Below are 14,089 nucleotides of genomic sequence, written 5' to 3'. Positions count from 1 at the left end.
TGTGTGAGTGTGTGTGTGTGTGTTGTTTTGTAGTTTTCGCATTGTTTTCCTGCATTTTCGAGCTCCAAAATACAGCAACACAACAAACACTTCATGATTTGTTGTGTTTCGTCCTTGTTCGAACACTTAAATTAGGAAAACCATTGTTTTGTTTTTTTTACCTCTAATCAATCAAAAAAAAACTTTATTGATCAGAAAGTGTAGAAACAGCAGTCATGGCATCATTTCAAAGACATCAGTGACTCTCCGGAGTTTCCTCTGCCTGCAATTCCACTTCCTACCTGCAGGTGGTGCAGAGAGCCATTCATGACTGAATAAGAAATTAGGCGTGGCCGCCAGCGTTTGTCTTCACTGGAACGATTTGGCCAATCACAGGTCAGGAAAAAGGTCGGCAGCATTTCTCCAGAGGGACTGAAGGTGACAAAGTTCACAAATTAAATAACCGGAATTAAGTCTTCTGCTAGCATCGTTACCGTGGCAACGTTAAATGTGCAGAGACATACAAAAAAATGCAGAAAATGAGGCTAGGATGAATATAGTGTTTACTGTACGTGTGTGTGTGTGTGTGTGTGTGTGTACTTTCAGAGAAACACACTATAAAACACACACCCAAGCAAAGTGTGTGTATCATCTCTCCTTGCGATGTTCGTCTGCACTTTCTCTAATGTTCAGTGTGTGTGTGTGTGTGTGTGTGTGTGTGTGTGTGTGTGGATTATGTGTCCTGTGGGAGGCTGTTTCCTGTGCGTTTGTTCTGTCAGTCTTGATAAAGTCGGGGATATATCTGCTTTAGAACAAAGAGACACGACTCAGCAGCATCTCACCAACTTTCCTCCTCCTCCCCTCTCTCTCGCTCTCTCTCTCTCTCTCTCTCTTCCTCTCTCACTCTCTCTCTCTCTCCCTCTCCCGTTTTCTTGTTCGCTCTCTGTATCTCGTCTCTCCTGAGATTTCCTCAGCTTCCCAGGAACGCCGTCTGAGTGAAACCTGACACTACCCCTCTCTCTCTCTTTCTCTCTCTCGCTCTCTCTCTCACACACACACACACGCACGCGCGCACACACGCACACACACACAGAACTAAAAGTAGTTTGACGTGTAGCATGGAGCCAATGTCGGGCCAAGGTTGACTATAAACATGTTTGCAGAGTTTCCCTCAAAAACAACTTAAAAAAAAAAAGATTGTCAACTGAACTCAATGACTTTTATTTTGAAGTATTTCCCACCAAAACATGAGAAGAATCACCTCGGCATTAAAGACGAATGATGACGATGATGATGATTTTTTTTGCGAAGGCCCTGATTACACGGCATTTGTAGCCTTTCAGAGTTCCGTTTCCATGGCAACGATGATCGGAGTCACTGGAACTTTTTAAAAAAGACTTCCAAGAATCGAAGGAAACAGAATAGTTCTTCTGCACATGCTTAATGGATGAACAACAACGATGGCAGACAGCAGCACCACCTAGTGGCCCAACAGGACAACTACACCATATTCAGTGTTTCTGCCGTTTCCCTGGAGACGGACATCATTTTCAAAACTTATAAACGTGAAACTTTTCTGAAAAAAAAAAAGCACAAAAACGATACGTTTTTACTTGAAGCGTTGTTTCATGTGTTTGTTAGAAAATCCACAGAATTTCAGTTATAAAATCTACATCATGTTGAAATATCAGTAGAATTAGAGGGAAACAGCCGTGTTTTCAACACAAAACTGTGATGAACACATTTTTAAGCATTTTTTTCCTGAACCTTCTCTCCTGTCATACATGTCAGATACACATTTCCGGTGTCATGAATGTCTTTATTTCGATTTTTTTACTTGCTTTATTCCTTTTTACCAGAAAATCACAGACAAACTGGGCAGAATTTGCTCCCTGAAGTCATCAGGAGCCGCGAGTCAGACAACAAAGAGGCCAAAACACAGCAGAAATTAACATCTTTTGTAGTAACCAGAGGAGCTTTAAAGGGGGGCGAGGGGAAAAAAAAAGCTTCATGTATTGATCTTTGGTGGCAGTTTTGTCTGAAATTATTCAAAGAGAGCAGATCACAAAGGTACAAACGCTGCTGTTTTCCTCTCACCTGTCAACACATTTTATTCCCGTCGATGGTTTGTTTAAGTGTGTGTCGTGAGAATAATGTTTAATGTCACCTCAAGGGGAAGGCCTCCTTTCAAACTGTGTGTGTGTGGGTGTGTGTGTGTGTGTGTGTGTGTGTGTGTGTGTGTGTGTGTGTGTGTGTGTGTGTGTGTGTTTTACGGAAAACATGGCAACACACACAATACTGCAGCTGCAGAGTGACTGGAAGCTCTAACACACAATTAATGTGTGAGCAGCATGGCTCTGTGTGTGTGTGTGTGTGTGTGTGTGTGTGTGTGTGTGTGTGTGTGTGTGTTTTCTCCATTCATTCATCACCCTGCGCTCCGTTTGACCTTGGCACCTTCTTCATTAGAATAAAGATTGTCTGTCGTTTAGGCTACATGGTCGGTCTGCTGGACACACACACACACACACACACACACACACACACACACACACACACACACACACACACAGCGCCATGCTATTACACTTCTGTCATTGTATTGCAGTGGGGAGAGGCGAGGAGGGGCAGAGGTGTGAATTCCACCAAGAAAAAAAAAAGATCTGGAAAAGAGAGAAAAATAGGAATCAAACCAGAAGAGTGGTGAAGATGACCGAGTCATTGCTGGAGCCGATCAAGAGTCGATAAAATGCGAGCCAGGTATAGTTCGGACGGGTCAGGTTGAGGATCCGGTGAGTCGGGGTCGGATCAGAACCAGCGGAGGGGGGAGGGAGGACAGCAGATCCGGAAGGGAGCAGAGAAACCAGGTGAAGACCAGATAATGACAAGGAGAAGACCACTTAAAGCAGAACTACGCAACTTTTTTACTTCTGTAAATGTTTTTTCAGAATCCCTGTGAGGGCAAACAAAGACTTGGTGCGGTGATTCACGGGTCCCTTCCCTCCCCCCGGGGTCTGTGTCCTGAAAACAGCACTTGAAACTTTCAGAGGATCCGACCCGACTACATCTTGCGAGAACAAACCTGCTTTACGGCACTCATACTATACAAGTATAAAAGCGCGTAAAACAAACATGAAACCCTCGCTAGCGTTAGCAACGCCACCCTGAGGTGCTCACGGATGGCAGAACCAAAAAGACAGAAAGAACCTTTGTCTGACAAGCGAAAAAAAAAAAAGCGAGAGTGGGACGCTCTCTGCACGCGGTGGTGGGGTGAGGGCGGGGGGATGACGCGGAGAACGTTTACGACAGTGAACTTTCACAGGAGACCAGTAGGGGGAGTGCAAGAGCAAAAGTTGCACAGTTCTGCTTTAAAAACCACATGAAGACCAGGAGAAGGCCAGGTGAAAACCTGGAGAAGACCAGGTGAAGATCAGGAGAATACCAGTTAAAAACCAGGAGAAGACCTGATAAAGACAAGGTGAAGACCAGGAGAAGACCGGGTAAAGAGCAGGAGACAGTATCTACTTCCCAAGCTTTAAAGGTTCACATTGAATACTGAGTCCTCGGGTCATTAGAGGACATGGGATCAGACTGATCTGTTAATATCGTCACTGGCCGAGGTAGAAGACGTCTTCTCTGTTCACACAACGTTTCAAGTGGAAGCGCTTCAGTTTTACCTTAACCATGTCAGAAACATTTTGTTTTAAATAGCAATGTTTTAAATGCGTAAAAGTCATAAACTCTGAAGTTGATGTTGTGAGACTGTACGGCCACTAGTGGGAGCTGTAGGCTGTTTTATAATGAAGCCATACAAAGAAAAATAAACTCTAAACATTAACAATGGAGAACATGGACAGAACACCAAGCTGGATCGTTGTTACAGTGACCGCCAACTCTAAAACTACCAAGTCCAGGACAGTATGGACTGAGGGTCTTGACACTCTGGAGGAAAACTTGTGACCAGGTCCAGTCGTCTTGCTCCAGTTCGCTTTGAGAGACATCGGTTCAAGTGAGGATCTGATCCTATGGAGCAGGTTCTGGCCAGCTGAGCTAATGAGACCTGGATCGGGTTTAGATCGGACCAGGAGGGAAGGAGGAGCGATGGAGGACGAGACCCAATGAGATCCTCGTTATCCAGACCACCAAGACCAAAACCAGTCTGTGACAGTCTGGTGGAGTGCAGCTCCAAACTGCTGAATCCACATGTGCACTGACATGTGTGTGTGTGTGTGTGTGTGTGTGTGTGTGTGTGTGTGTGTGTGTGTGTGTGTGTGTGTGTGGGTGTGGGTGGGTGAGTGTGTGTGTGAAGGTTGTTGTCTAATTTTGTGGAATTCCGCTGCCTCTTTCTTTGCATTGTTTCACGCCGATCTTTGTTGCCATGAGAGAATTCCCAGGGTTCTTAGCGGGTCGGAGGTCACCTGGCAGGAGCCGCGGTGCGACTCGTTCTCCATCGCTTCTCTTCACACATCATGTTTCAGTTCTTACAAGCAATTACCTCGGCTCAATCCCCCCCCACTACACACACACACACACACACACACACACACACACACACACACACACACACACACACACACACGCGTTATATAAGCAGCAGCTCAGTGTGTCCCTGCTCCTATAGAGGGCGCTCTCAGTGTGTTCTTGCTTTGGAAGTCAGTTAAACTCATTTCCATCAGTTTGGGGATCGTTTGTGTCATTTGTTTTTTTTTGTTTTTTTTTTTGTAAAACTTAATCTGAATTTAATCTCTGGCTTGTGAAGTGTGGAAGTGAGCCTGTCAGTCTTGTTCGGGGCACAGGAAACCCTCCGTCCTGTCAGGAGGTTGAAATCCACTTGTGAAAAGGCTGAGAGTTGGGAATGAGGAGGAGACATCTGCAGCAGATCTTGGCGCTCGGGTTTAAAGTGAATTTGGAAAAAAAAAAAAAAAGTTGTTTCTGGGCGGAGCTCTTCGGGTGATGAACAACAGTCTGGATGTGTGTGTTTATTTGACTTGTTGTTTGAGTGTGTGTTAGTTTTGGAACTGCTAGCACTGTCTGTTAAAACACAGCAAACAGGAAGCACCGTGTGCTCCAACGTTCTTCCTGAACATCCTGATATCACCTTTACTTCGTCAGCACGTTAGACCTGGAAACACCTCTGGAGTCCCCTCAAGTCAGTTTTTGACCCCGCAAAGGGGGAAATACAAGCATACAGACACACACAAACTGGTTTTGCTGCCTTTATGGGGCTTTTTGCTGTCTTTGATTTAAAACATTTCAAGGACGTCAGGATTAAAGTCACGGTAACGTCAGGCCCAAAACTACATCTTCACCTCGAAACATTCTGTGCAAGGCAGGCGTGGAGTGTGGTTCAAGTGTTCAAATCCCTCAAAGACAGAAATACACACACACACACACACACACACACACACACACACACACACACACACTCTGCATAGCTGAATTGTGGGCCTTTTTAACCGTCCAGTCAAACGGCTCATTCATCTCGTTTCCATGGTGACAATTAAAAACGTGTTGCCGGGTCTTTTGTTGTTGCAGCAATTTGAAAAAAGAAAAAGAAAAGTGTCTTTGCTTTTTGTTTTGTTTTGGTTTTTTTTTTTTTTTTTTTTTTTTTTTTTTTGTCCAAACAGGTTTTAATTCTGTGAAAAGAGAAACTTCCAGAAAAGAAATCGCAGTCACCACAGTTCAGCCCTCCATCATGAAAGGTAGAAATATCCGCCGTTATCATGAAGATAGGAGAGCTTTCCTCCAGCCTCGGGGGGTCTTGGCTGCTGTTTTTAATAAATTTATTCATTATTGTGAGATACAAGCTGGTAACTGATATGCCTTCCTTTATATAATAATAACCTGCGCCGTTTGAATATGCATGCGTCTCGACGTGGAGCTCAAACTTCGAGCCCGAGGCGGCGGAGAACAAACAAACAAACAAAACCTCTGCAGCACACAACGGCAGCAGTATTTACATTTTTATAGGACGCGTTCGCTCATTGTGCACAACAATATCAAAGCCGGTTTCATTGTAAATGTGCCACAAATATCCAAATAAAACACGGTGAGTACATGACTGATTACAAGAAGCCTGCCAGCTTTTTACGTGTTGCAGCAACACTTTGAGTCATAAATATTAATCCGAGGCATTTTCCTCCCAGACGAGGGAATTCACAAAACTATAACATATATATCATTTATTCTTCACAAGCCACATCTGTTGCATTGTTTTTGCTGTAAATAATACAGACAATATGCATTTTTTAAAGCCTTGATAAGAAGTTCACAACTGAAGGATCATGAGTGTAAAGGTTAATGAAGAAATCAAATCCAGCATTTAAAATATTAAAGTACGGATAAAGGACACAAAACTACTTCACAGCAATTTCTAAATACTAAGTAACAAACGAATAAATCAGAAAATATCTATATTTGGAATCAGCGTTTGTGTGAATGACATCTTGACAAACAAAAGAATAAATGAAAATTTAAAGATAAAAGCCAATTAAAATGAATTTCAAAATAATATAACCAATAGGGAGAAAATAGAATAAACAGATAAATGAATAAAGGCTGTAATAGGGGTTTTTGTTTTAATGCGATTTTTCAATTTACTGTATTTCATTCATGACTGAAATCCTAATTATAGTTTTATAAATGTGTTTTCAATGAGAGATAAATAACCGATTAATGAGGATATTGGTGTTTTTGTAATTAAGCTAGAGGCAGCTTGGGGAGAGCGATGTCACTTAAGAGTGTTTATTTAGCTCAGCCAAGCACACACACACACACACACACACACACACACACACACACACACACACACACACACACACACAGGTTGAAGTGTCTGGCGGTATAAATGGGGTGTCACAGAGCCACTTCCTGCTCTTTCATAGCTGGTGGAACATCCATCTCAGCCGGAGACACTGACACACACACACCCACACACACACACACACACACACACACACACACACACACACACACACACACACACACACACACACAGACCAAGAGAGAGCGAAATGTAAGAGAGGCATACAGTGTCTGTTCTCCCTTTGTGTATCTCCTGCTTGCACACACACACACACACACACACACACACACACACACACACACACACACACACAGAGGGGCAGTCAGCAGAGTGGAGCTTCTTTGTTCGTGGATCTGTGGTTCTGTAGTCGATCCTGAGAGGAGCTCGGGGTGGCTGGACGGGTCTGTAACACATCTGTGTTTGGAAAGTGTTGAAGTTGGCAGGAGGAGGAAGATCTGAAGCCGTTGTATTGTCACGACACTCTCTCGCTAATAAATTAAAATCTACGCAGTGATGCGTCAAATTTGGCCTCGAAGTGGTGGTTTACGGTGCTCAGAGCCACTGAAAATGCAGGGAAAAATGCAACTTTTCTGAAATGCTGATGTAGTGAACGGACACCACGGCTGTCGTCAGCAGTCCTGCACATGCTCAGTAGATGGACTGTCAGACCAATGTTTCCCTCCAGAGTGGCAGGACTCCCAGTCCAGATCCCCCTGGTCCTGGTCTTGGTCCCAGTCCAGATCTCCCTGGTCCTGGTCTTGGTCCCAGTCCAGATCTCCCTGGTCCTGGTCTTGGTCCCAGTCCAGATCTCCCTGGTCCTGGCAGTTTCAGAGTTGACAGTCACAACGTAGCCCCGCCCACTGAAGCTGTTCCAGTCCGTACCTCTCAGTTTGAAAGAAAAAAAAACTTGACCAAGACCTTGTTGATAGAGACGACCGGAGTTTAAAGGGGATGTTTCTGTAATGACAGGTGAAAAGTGGGAATGATTTTAATAATTATTGCTCTGAATTTATTTTTTATTGCACCTCTAATATATGCGGTGTGTCGTTCTCTGCAGCAGGGGTGTCTTATGCGGGATTCACTGCGAGAACCAAGTCAGCCTGTTTCTGCCGTTTCCATGGAAACAGATCGTTTTTTCGCAACGTTGCCGTGTAAATGTGAAACTTGTCTGAAACAAATAGAAAACACTGCATTTTCAGCGTCGGCGCAGTGAGACAGAAGGCTGCTGGATGGACTCGTGTGTTTCACATCAACAGGAAAACAACAGCTGAGAAGTTGTGATTTTTTTGCGCTTGTGGAACGAACAGTTTCTGCCGTTAACTCTCAGTTACAGCTCCAGCGGTTTGAGACATAGGGAGATATTTAAAGTTAAAAAGGTGAAATAAAGAAGAGGATACAGCGGAAAGGCGAAGCCAGACTGAGGAGAGGAGGAGAGACGTGTTTGTATCGCTTCCAGCTGAAATCTGCGTTGATCAAACTTCTCCCGTTTGTGGGATAAGATGAATCTACAAGAGAGAAAGAGAGAGGAGGGAGAAAAAAAACTAATGTTCAAAATGCATTAAATGTTTTTCATGTATGACTGCATTTTTGCTGACATTTCAGCTCCGTGCTCATTAATATGGAGACCAAATTAAACTTATGATTGCTTGTTGATTTTCTCCCTCCCTCCCCCGTCTTCCTCCCTCGCTTCCTCTCCCCTTCCTTTCCTCTTTTTCCTCCTCTCGTCTCGTCTGGTTCATGAAGCGTTTATTCCTCATTTCTGTCTGTTTGGGGAAAAGCTTCAGCGTTTTGCAGCCTCCGGATTGTTTCCTCCTTCACTGTTTGGTCCAAGCCGGTTTTTAAAGTGCAAATCAGGTTACATCTTTAATTAACACAAAAACATACATTTTTTTTTTCTTATTTTTGTTATATGTGGTATGCTAGGTGTAGTTTACTCAAAACTATGAATAAAAATCAAACATAAATGAGGTTTTCAGGACTATAATATGTGAAAGTTTAGCTATAACCTTTTGTTTATTACAACAGACACAATGAATTTTAATAAACACTCGATTCCACACATCTGTTAATTAAATGAAACTGTGAAATCAGATTAAACTTAATCAAAGACAATATAAAGGTTAAACTGAATTTATTTAAACTCAGCTTGTCTCTATTTCTGAAAGCAAACTAATTTCCTACGGTGTAATTTCTCTCTTTATAGTGTTTTTCTTTTGTCCTCTCTTTACTTTTTTCTTCTGATTCATTCATTCATCTAAAAACATCCTGATGACGAACAAACGGATGTAAAACATGACGCTGCTGTTATTTATTGGCGTTTCCTTTCATTCTTCTTCTTGATGATTCGTCTTCACCTCTGTTCGTCTTGCCGTTCGTTTCCCTCAGGACGCACTTCATGAAGCCATCACTCTCTTCTCTTCTCCCCACATATTTGTTATTTGTGTTATTTTGTGTGCTGAAAGTGAGTCTGTGTGACGTAACGCGAGTGTGTGCTCATGATAAACGCCGATCGGCGGCGGCGGCCCTGTGGAGGATGAATGAGGACGTGAGCGAATATTCACCCCCGTCTCAAAGTGAGGGATAAAATGCAGAGCTGGAAACGTAACATATGGCAACCAAGCAACAAGTAATTAGTCTGAATTAGTGAGAAATGATGTTTTATGTTTCCCGTGCAGACGCTGGGCTGCGGGCCAGACAAACTTTTCAGGATCCAAATGAAAGTTTAATTCTCCAAAACAGGCTGAAGGTCAATGAGCCGCAGGAGGAAAAGAAAATAACAATAATATGAACAATAACATTGGAAATGTAATGGAATTCTATATTTGTAAGTAGAAAAGTAAAACATTGTCACTTTCTGAATTCCATATCAAAAACTTCAGTGATAGGACTGGAACGTTTACATTTTCACTGTGGTTTAGTTATGAGTAGATTTTTTTTATTTTAACATGACAAACATTTCTATTTTACCACAACAGGTTGTTTTATTGTGGAATATCACTGTAAAAACTATTTTTTGTAGTAAAAATCAACAACATAATCCTAATGTAGACAGTTTATTATCAAATCATAAATACAAATGAAATTAGTATCAATAGTTTCAAAAGGTCACCATGAAAGAATGTTTTTTGAAATTATAAAGATTATGTGTTAAGAAAAAAGTATGCTGTTACGCATAAAACTCTGACATTCTGGAGCTATACTAAATCCATAAAATATTCATATATTTATTTCACGTAAGCATCCTAGGAATGTATTTCTATATTACCACTTTAACAAATCTAATGATGATTTTTAAAATTCATATCCTGACTGTGCCTTCAATAAAAAAAAACTACATTGCCACTCTAAATATTATCCATTACAAGTAGAATTTAAATAGAAAGACATTTTGAGATTAAAAAGGGAAATTTTAAACTTTACGAATTTTATATTATAAATTGAAAAGATACCGTATCGTGATGAATTTTTGTTTTCAATTTGTGGGATGTCTATACATTTTTAGTTTGATCTATTCTAATAATTCTTTAACCTCAATTGATGAATTTAAATTAAGATAATTAAAATCTGATATCCTGTCTAAAAGGTATGACCATAAAAATTTGACATCGCTACAGTGAAATTCTTTATTCTGACACCAAAACTCTGAAATTCTGCGTCATGACGGCCATGAAGTTTAATGAGTTATGTGAATTTCTGGAAGTTTTGGTCGGTAGTGTAGTGACGGAGATGGAAGTGACGGAGCTGGAGGTGACGGAGCTGTAGCGCCTCGTCTGGACGTGGAGGGAAGAGTTCCTAACGGGAGCAGAGTTTGATTTCTCCTGCGAGGAAGAGAGTTTCTGGAGAATTCCAGTGATCTGTTTCTTCTTCTTCTTCTTCTTCTTCTTCTTCTTCTTCTTCTTCTTCTTCTTCTTCTTCTTCTTCTTCTTCTTCTTCTTCTTCTTCTTCTTCTTCTTCTTCTTTCTTCTTCTTCTTCCTCTTCTTCTTCTTCTTCTCTTCTTCTTCTTCTTCTTCTTCTTCTTCTTCTTCTTCTTCTTCTTCTTGGGGCCTTTGTGTCTCGGTCCATCCTTGCATGGAGATTGACTGGAGGCATGAATACATCACAAGTAGCCATCCATGCGTCGCCCCCCCCCCTCGCCCCCCCTCGCCCCCCCCGTCTCTCCAGGATCCCTCTCTCAGCACTTATCTCAAAGTTCGGATCTCATGCATTTTAATCGGCGTGTCTATCTTCCTTCCTCCCCCCTCCCTACCCCCTTTCTCTCCCTCTTTTCTTTGACTTTGGATCAGTGGCATCCTTCACACAAACAACAACAACAACAACAACAACAACCCCACCCCCACCCCTCCCCCGTCCTTCCTCCGCACCAGCTCCCTTTCCCATTTTTAAATCAATATTTGCCATCAGCGAATAAATCGTATAATTTCCTGACTGTTAGAAGAGTGCGACGCCGACATATTTACCTTCCACTCGTCTATTTTCCTGCTGTCGATCCCTCGTTCTCGCGCCGTGGCTATTAGCTAAGTGAAGGGGATGGATGGCCATGAAGCGCCGAGCGATAGCATCTCCATCAGAATCGGCGACGTTGAAAAATGGCCGCCGCCTCTCTGATGACAGCGCAGCAAAAACACACACACGCATGCATGCGTACACACACACACACACACACACACACACATGCATGCATACACACACAGAGTCAGAGAAGAGACATTTAAATATTCAAATGGGAGCAGGCGGTAATGATAAACGACAAGGGAAAAGTAGAATCAAGTAGCTATCGATGCAGAAAATGAAAAGAGGAGAAAGAGAAAGGAGAGGAGGAGGAGGAGGGAAATTAAGCAAGAAAAAGATGGAGGAGGCGTCGGAGGAGAGTTATGCTAGCAACTGAGAAAGAGGGAAGAAAGAGAGGAGACGGATGGAAAGTGACGGATGAATTAGGCAAACAGACGAGGGAGGGCTGCGGGAGTGTTACAGTAAAGCAAATAAAGATCAGGAAGCCGGCGCCGCAAATTACAGCCGTGGAGATGAAGCGCCGACAAGGGCAAAAAAAGATGGAGGGAGCAACAAAAAGACGGAATGAAAAGAAGGAAAAGTTGGAGGCGTCGCACCTGGAGTGAGGGGAGATAAATCAAAGAGAAAAACAAAGGTCAAAACAAAAAGATTTCAGTCAGCTTGAAGGATTGATCCACCGGAATCATGAAGAGGAGTCAAACGGCGGCCTGATAAGAGAAAGGAGGAGAGATGAATTAACCAAAACGACCAGCGCAGCGTCAGACAGCGCCGGAGTCCGGCTGAACGGAGGAAACATGAAGCTTTAACAGTCCAACAGGGAGAAACCGTTAAAGACACTGACTTATATGAATCCACTAACATAAACCCTTTACGTTCTTAGCTTCCAAAGTTAGCATCCAGCTGAAACATGTTTATGTCAAGCGTCAAAAACCTTTTAGTGTTTAGTATTTTGTTAGTCTTATGAATAATTTATTTTTTTTTTTTTTATGAAAAACTATTTCACGTTAGCTTTATAGCTGCTAACTCACTTTGCTAACCAAGTTTTATACACTATAACTTCAGAGCTGCGATCCGTCAGGTTGATTTTCACAGATTAGCATTAAAGCCACAAACTCATGCTAAGCATCTTTTCCCACATTAAATTGAACAATTTTTTTTCTCTATTTTTCGTATGTTCTCACTGGTTCGTTTTTTGTTTTTTTTTTTGTAGCATTTCTAACTTTAACACATTAAGTAATGTGTTTTCACATGTTTGCATTCAAGAAACTAATGCTCCTTGATCTTCACATCAAAGTTTGTCAATTACTTTAATTATCCATGTATTAATGTTAACATTGGACTCAGTTTTATCACTTTAGCATTTAACATATTTCACTTTAGCATTTTGGTGCTAACTCACTTTAGCAACATGATGGCTTTCACCCGTCTCTCTGAGCATTTATTTCCTCATGACAGGAATGAAAACTCGTGCTAAACATCAATTTTCCCACATTAGCTTGTGAGCCGCTAACTCGATTTGATCGAACGTTGGCGTTCTCCTCGCTAGTTTAAAGTTTGAAAAGTGTAAATGCTTCCTGTTTGATGGCGCCGCAGCTCCAACTTGACTTTAAGATGTCAAAATGTTCCTGTGCAGCGGCTTAAAAAGAGACTTTCAGGTGAAGGAGTCGACGGCGCCGCGACGCAGTCGCTCCCCCGACCACGGCACTCAAACGGCGAGCGCCAACCGGAGAGGAGGGAGAATATTCAGCAGCACTTGGCGCTACAAAACGGAGCGTGTCTTTAAAAGACGCGCGCTGTCACAACGGCGGCGGCGTTTGATTCCTGCGCGGTTGCAGAGCTGCGGAGCCGCGGCACGCCGCCGCCGCCGCCGCCGCCGCCACCACCGTCTTTCAAGTGGTCAAAGCGGCGCACGGAGAAACCTCCGGAAAACTCCGGCTCAGGTTTCCAAACTGCAGTCAAACGATGCGCCGCTTTAAAGGACCAGTTAGGAGAAACGTGTGTTTGTGGTCTTTGACGGTTTTCATTTATTGAAGCGTCGCTCCTCATCGCTTCACGCTTTTCCTGCTTCTCCTCCGTCGAGTTTCTGGCTCCTCTCAGAGCTCCTCGCTGTGTTCGGAGCCTCTTTATGATCCCGTTTCACCCTCTTGCCTCTGACGCTCGGCTCCTTCTTCGTCTGCTCGGGTTTTACTTTTCACACTTGCTGGCGTCTGTCTTTGTGGTTTTGTGTCTTTTCGGTGTCGTTTAGGCTCCTTTTCCTTCACTTTTTTTATATTTTTGTGGTCTTTTCATGTCTCTTCAGGGTGACTTTACATTTTTTTTGGAGATATTTCGGCATCGGTTGTTCAGTTTCATGTTTTGCTGAGATTTGAATTTGCGTAATGAGGATCTGAACTCCTTTCGTCTTTGTGGGACTGTTTCATTTTTCTCTGAAAGCATTTGGCGTCTTTTTTGGAAGTTTCCTGATGACTTCAGGTAATTTTTAAGAGCTTATTTTTTTTATCTCCTTGAGGTTGTTTGCATTTTTTCCTTCTTTTCTTGAATCTTGATATCTTTTCAGTGGCATTTCTGCTCATCCTGCTTCGTGGTCTTTTCATGTCTCTTGAGGGTCATTTTACATATTTTTTTTTTCTTTTTTATTACTTTCAGGTCATTTTGCTCTCCATGCAGTCATTTTGTGTCTTCTTGAAATGTAGCATCCCTTTAAGAATGTTTTGAATGTCTTCATTGACTTTTTATTCCTTTTTTTGGGGGGACTGTTGCATCTTCTTGGTTGTTTTATGTCCCTGTCAGGTCATCGG

The 14,089-nt window shown here is 42.5% G+C and overlaps 1 protein-coding gene across 1 annotated transcript in view; it reads left to right on the top strand.

The window, feature by feature from the left end:
- The window catches only part of akap6 (A kinase (PRKA) anchor protein 6), a 136,233-nt gene that overhangs the window by 78,429 nt on the left and 43,715 nt on the right, over positions 1–14,089 (top strand).

The sequence above is a fragment of the Salarias fasciatus genome, chromosome 19, assembly GCF_902148845.1.
Source record: "Salarias fasciatus chromosome 19, fSalaFa1.1, whole genome shotgun sequence".
NCBI lineage: Eukaryota > Metazoa > Chordata > Actinopteri > Blenniiformes > Blenniidae > Salarias > Salarias fasciatus.
Note: the sequence above shows the minus strand (reverse complement) of the source record. Positions and strands in the feature narration are given on the sequence as shown.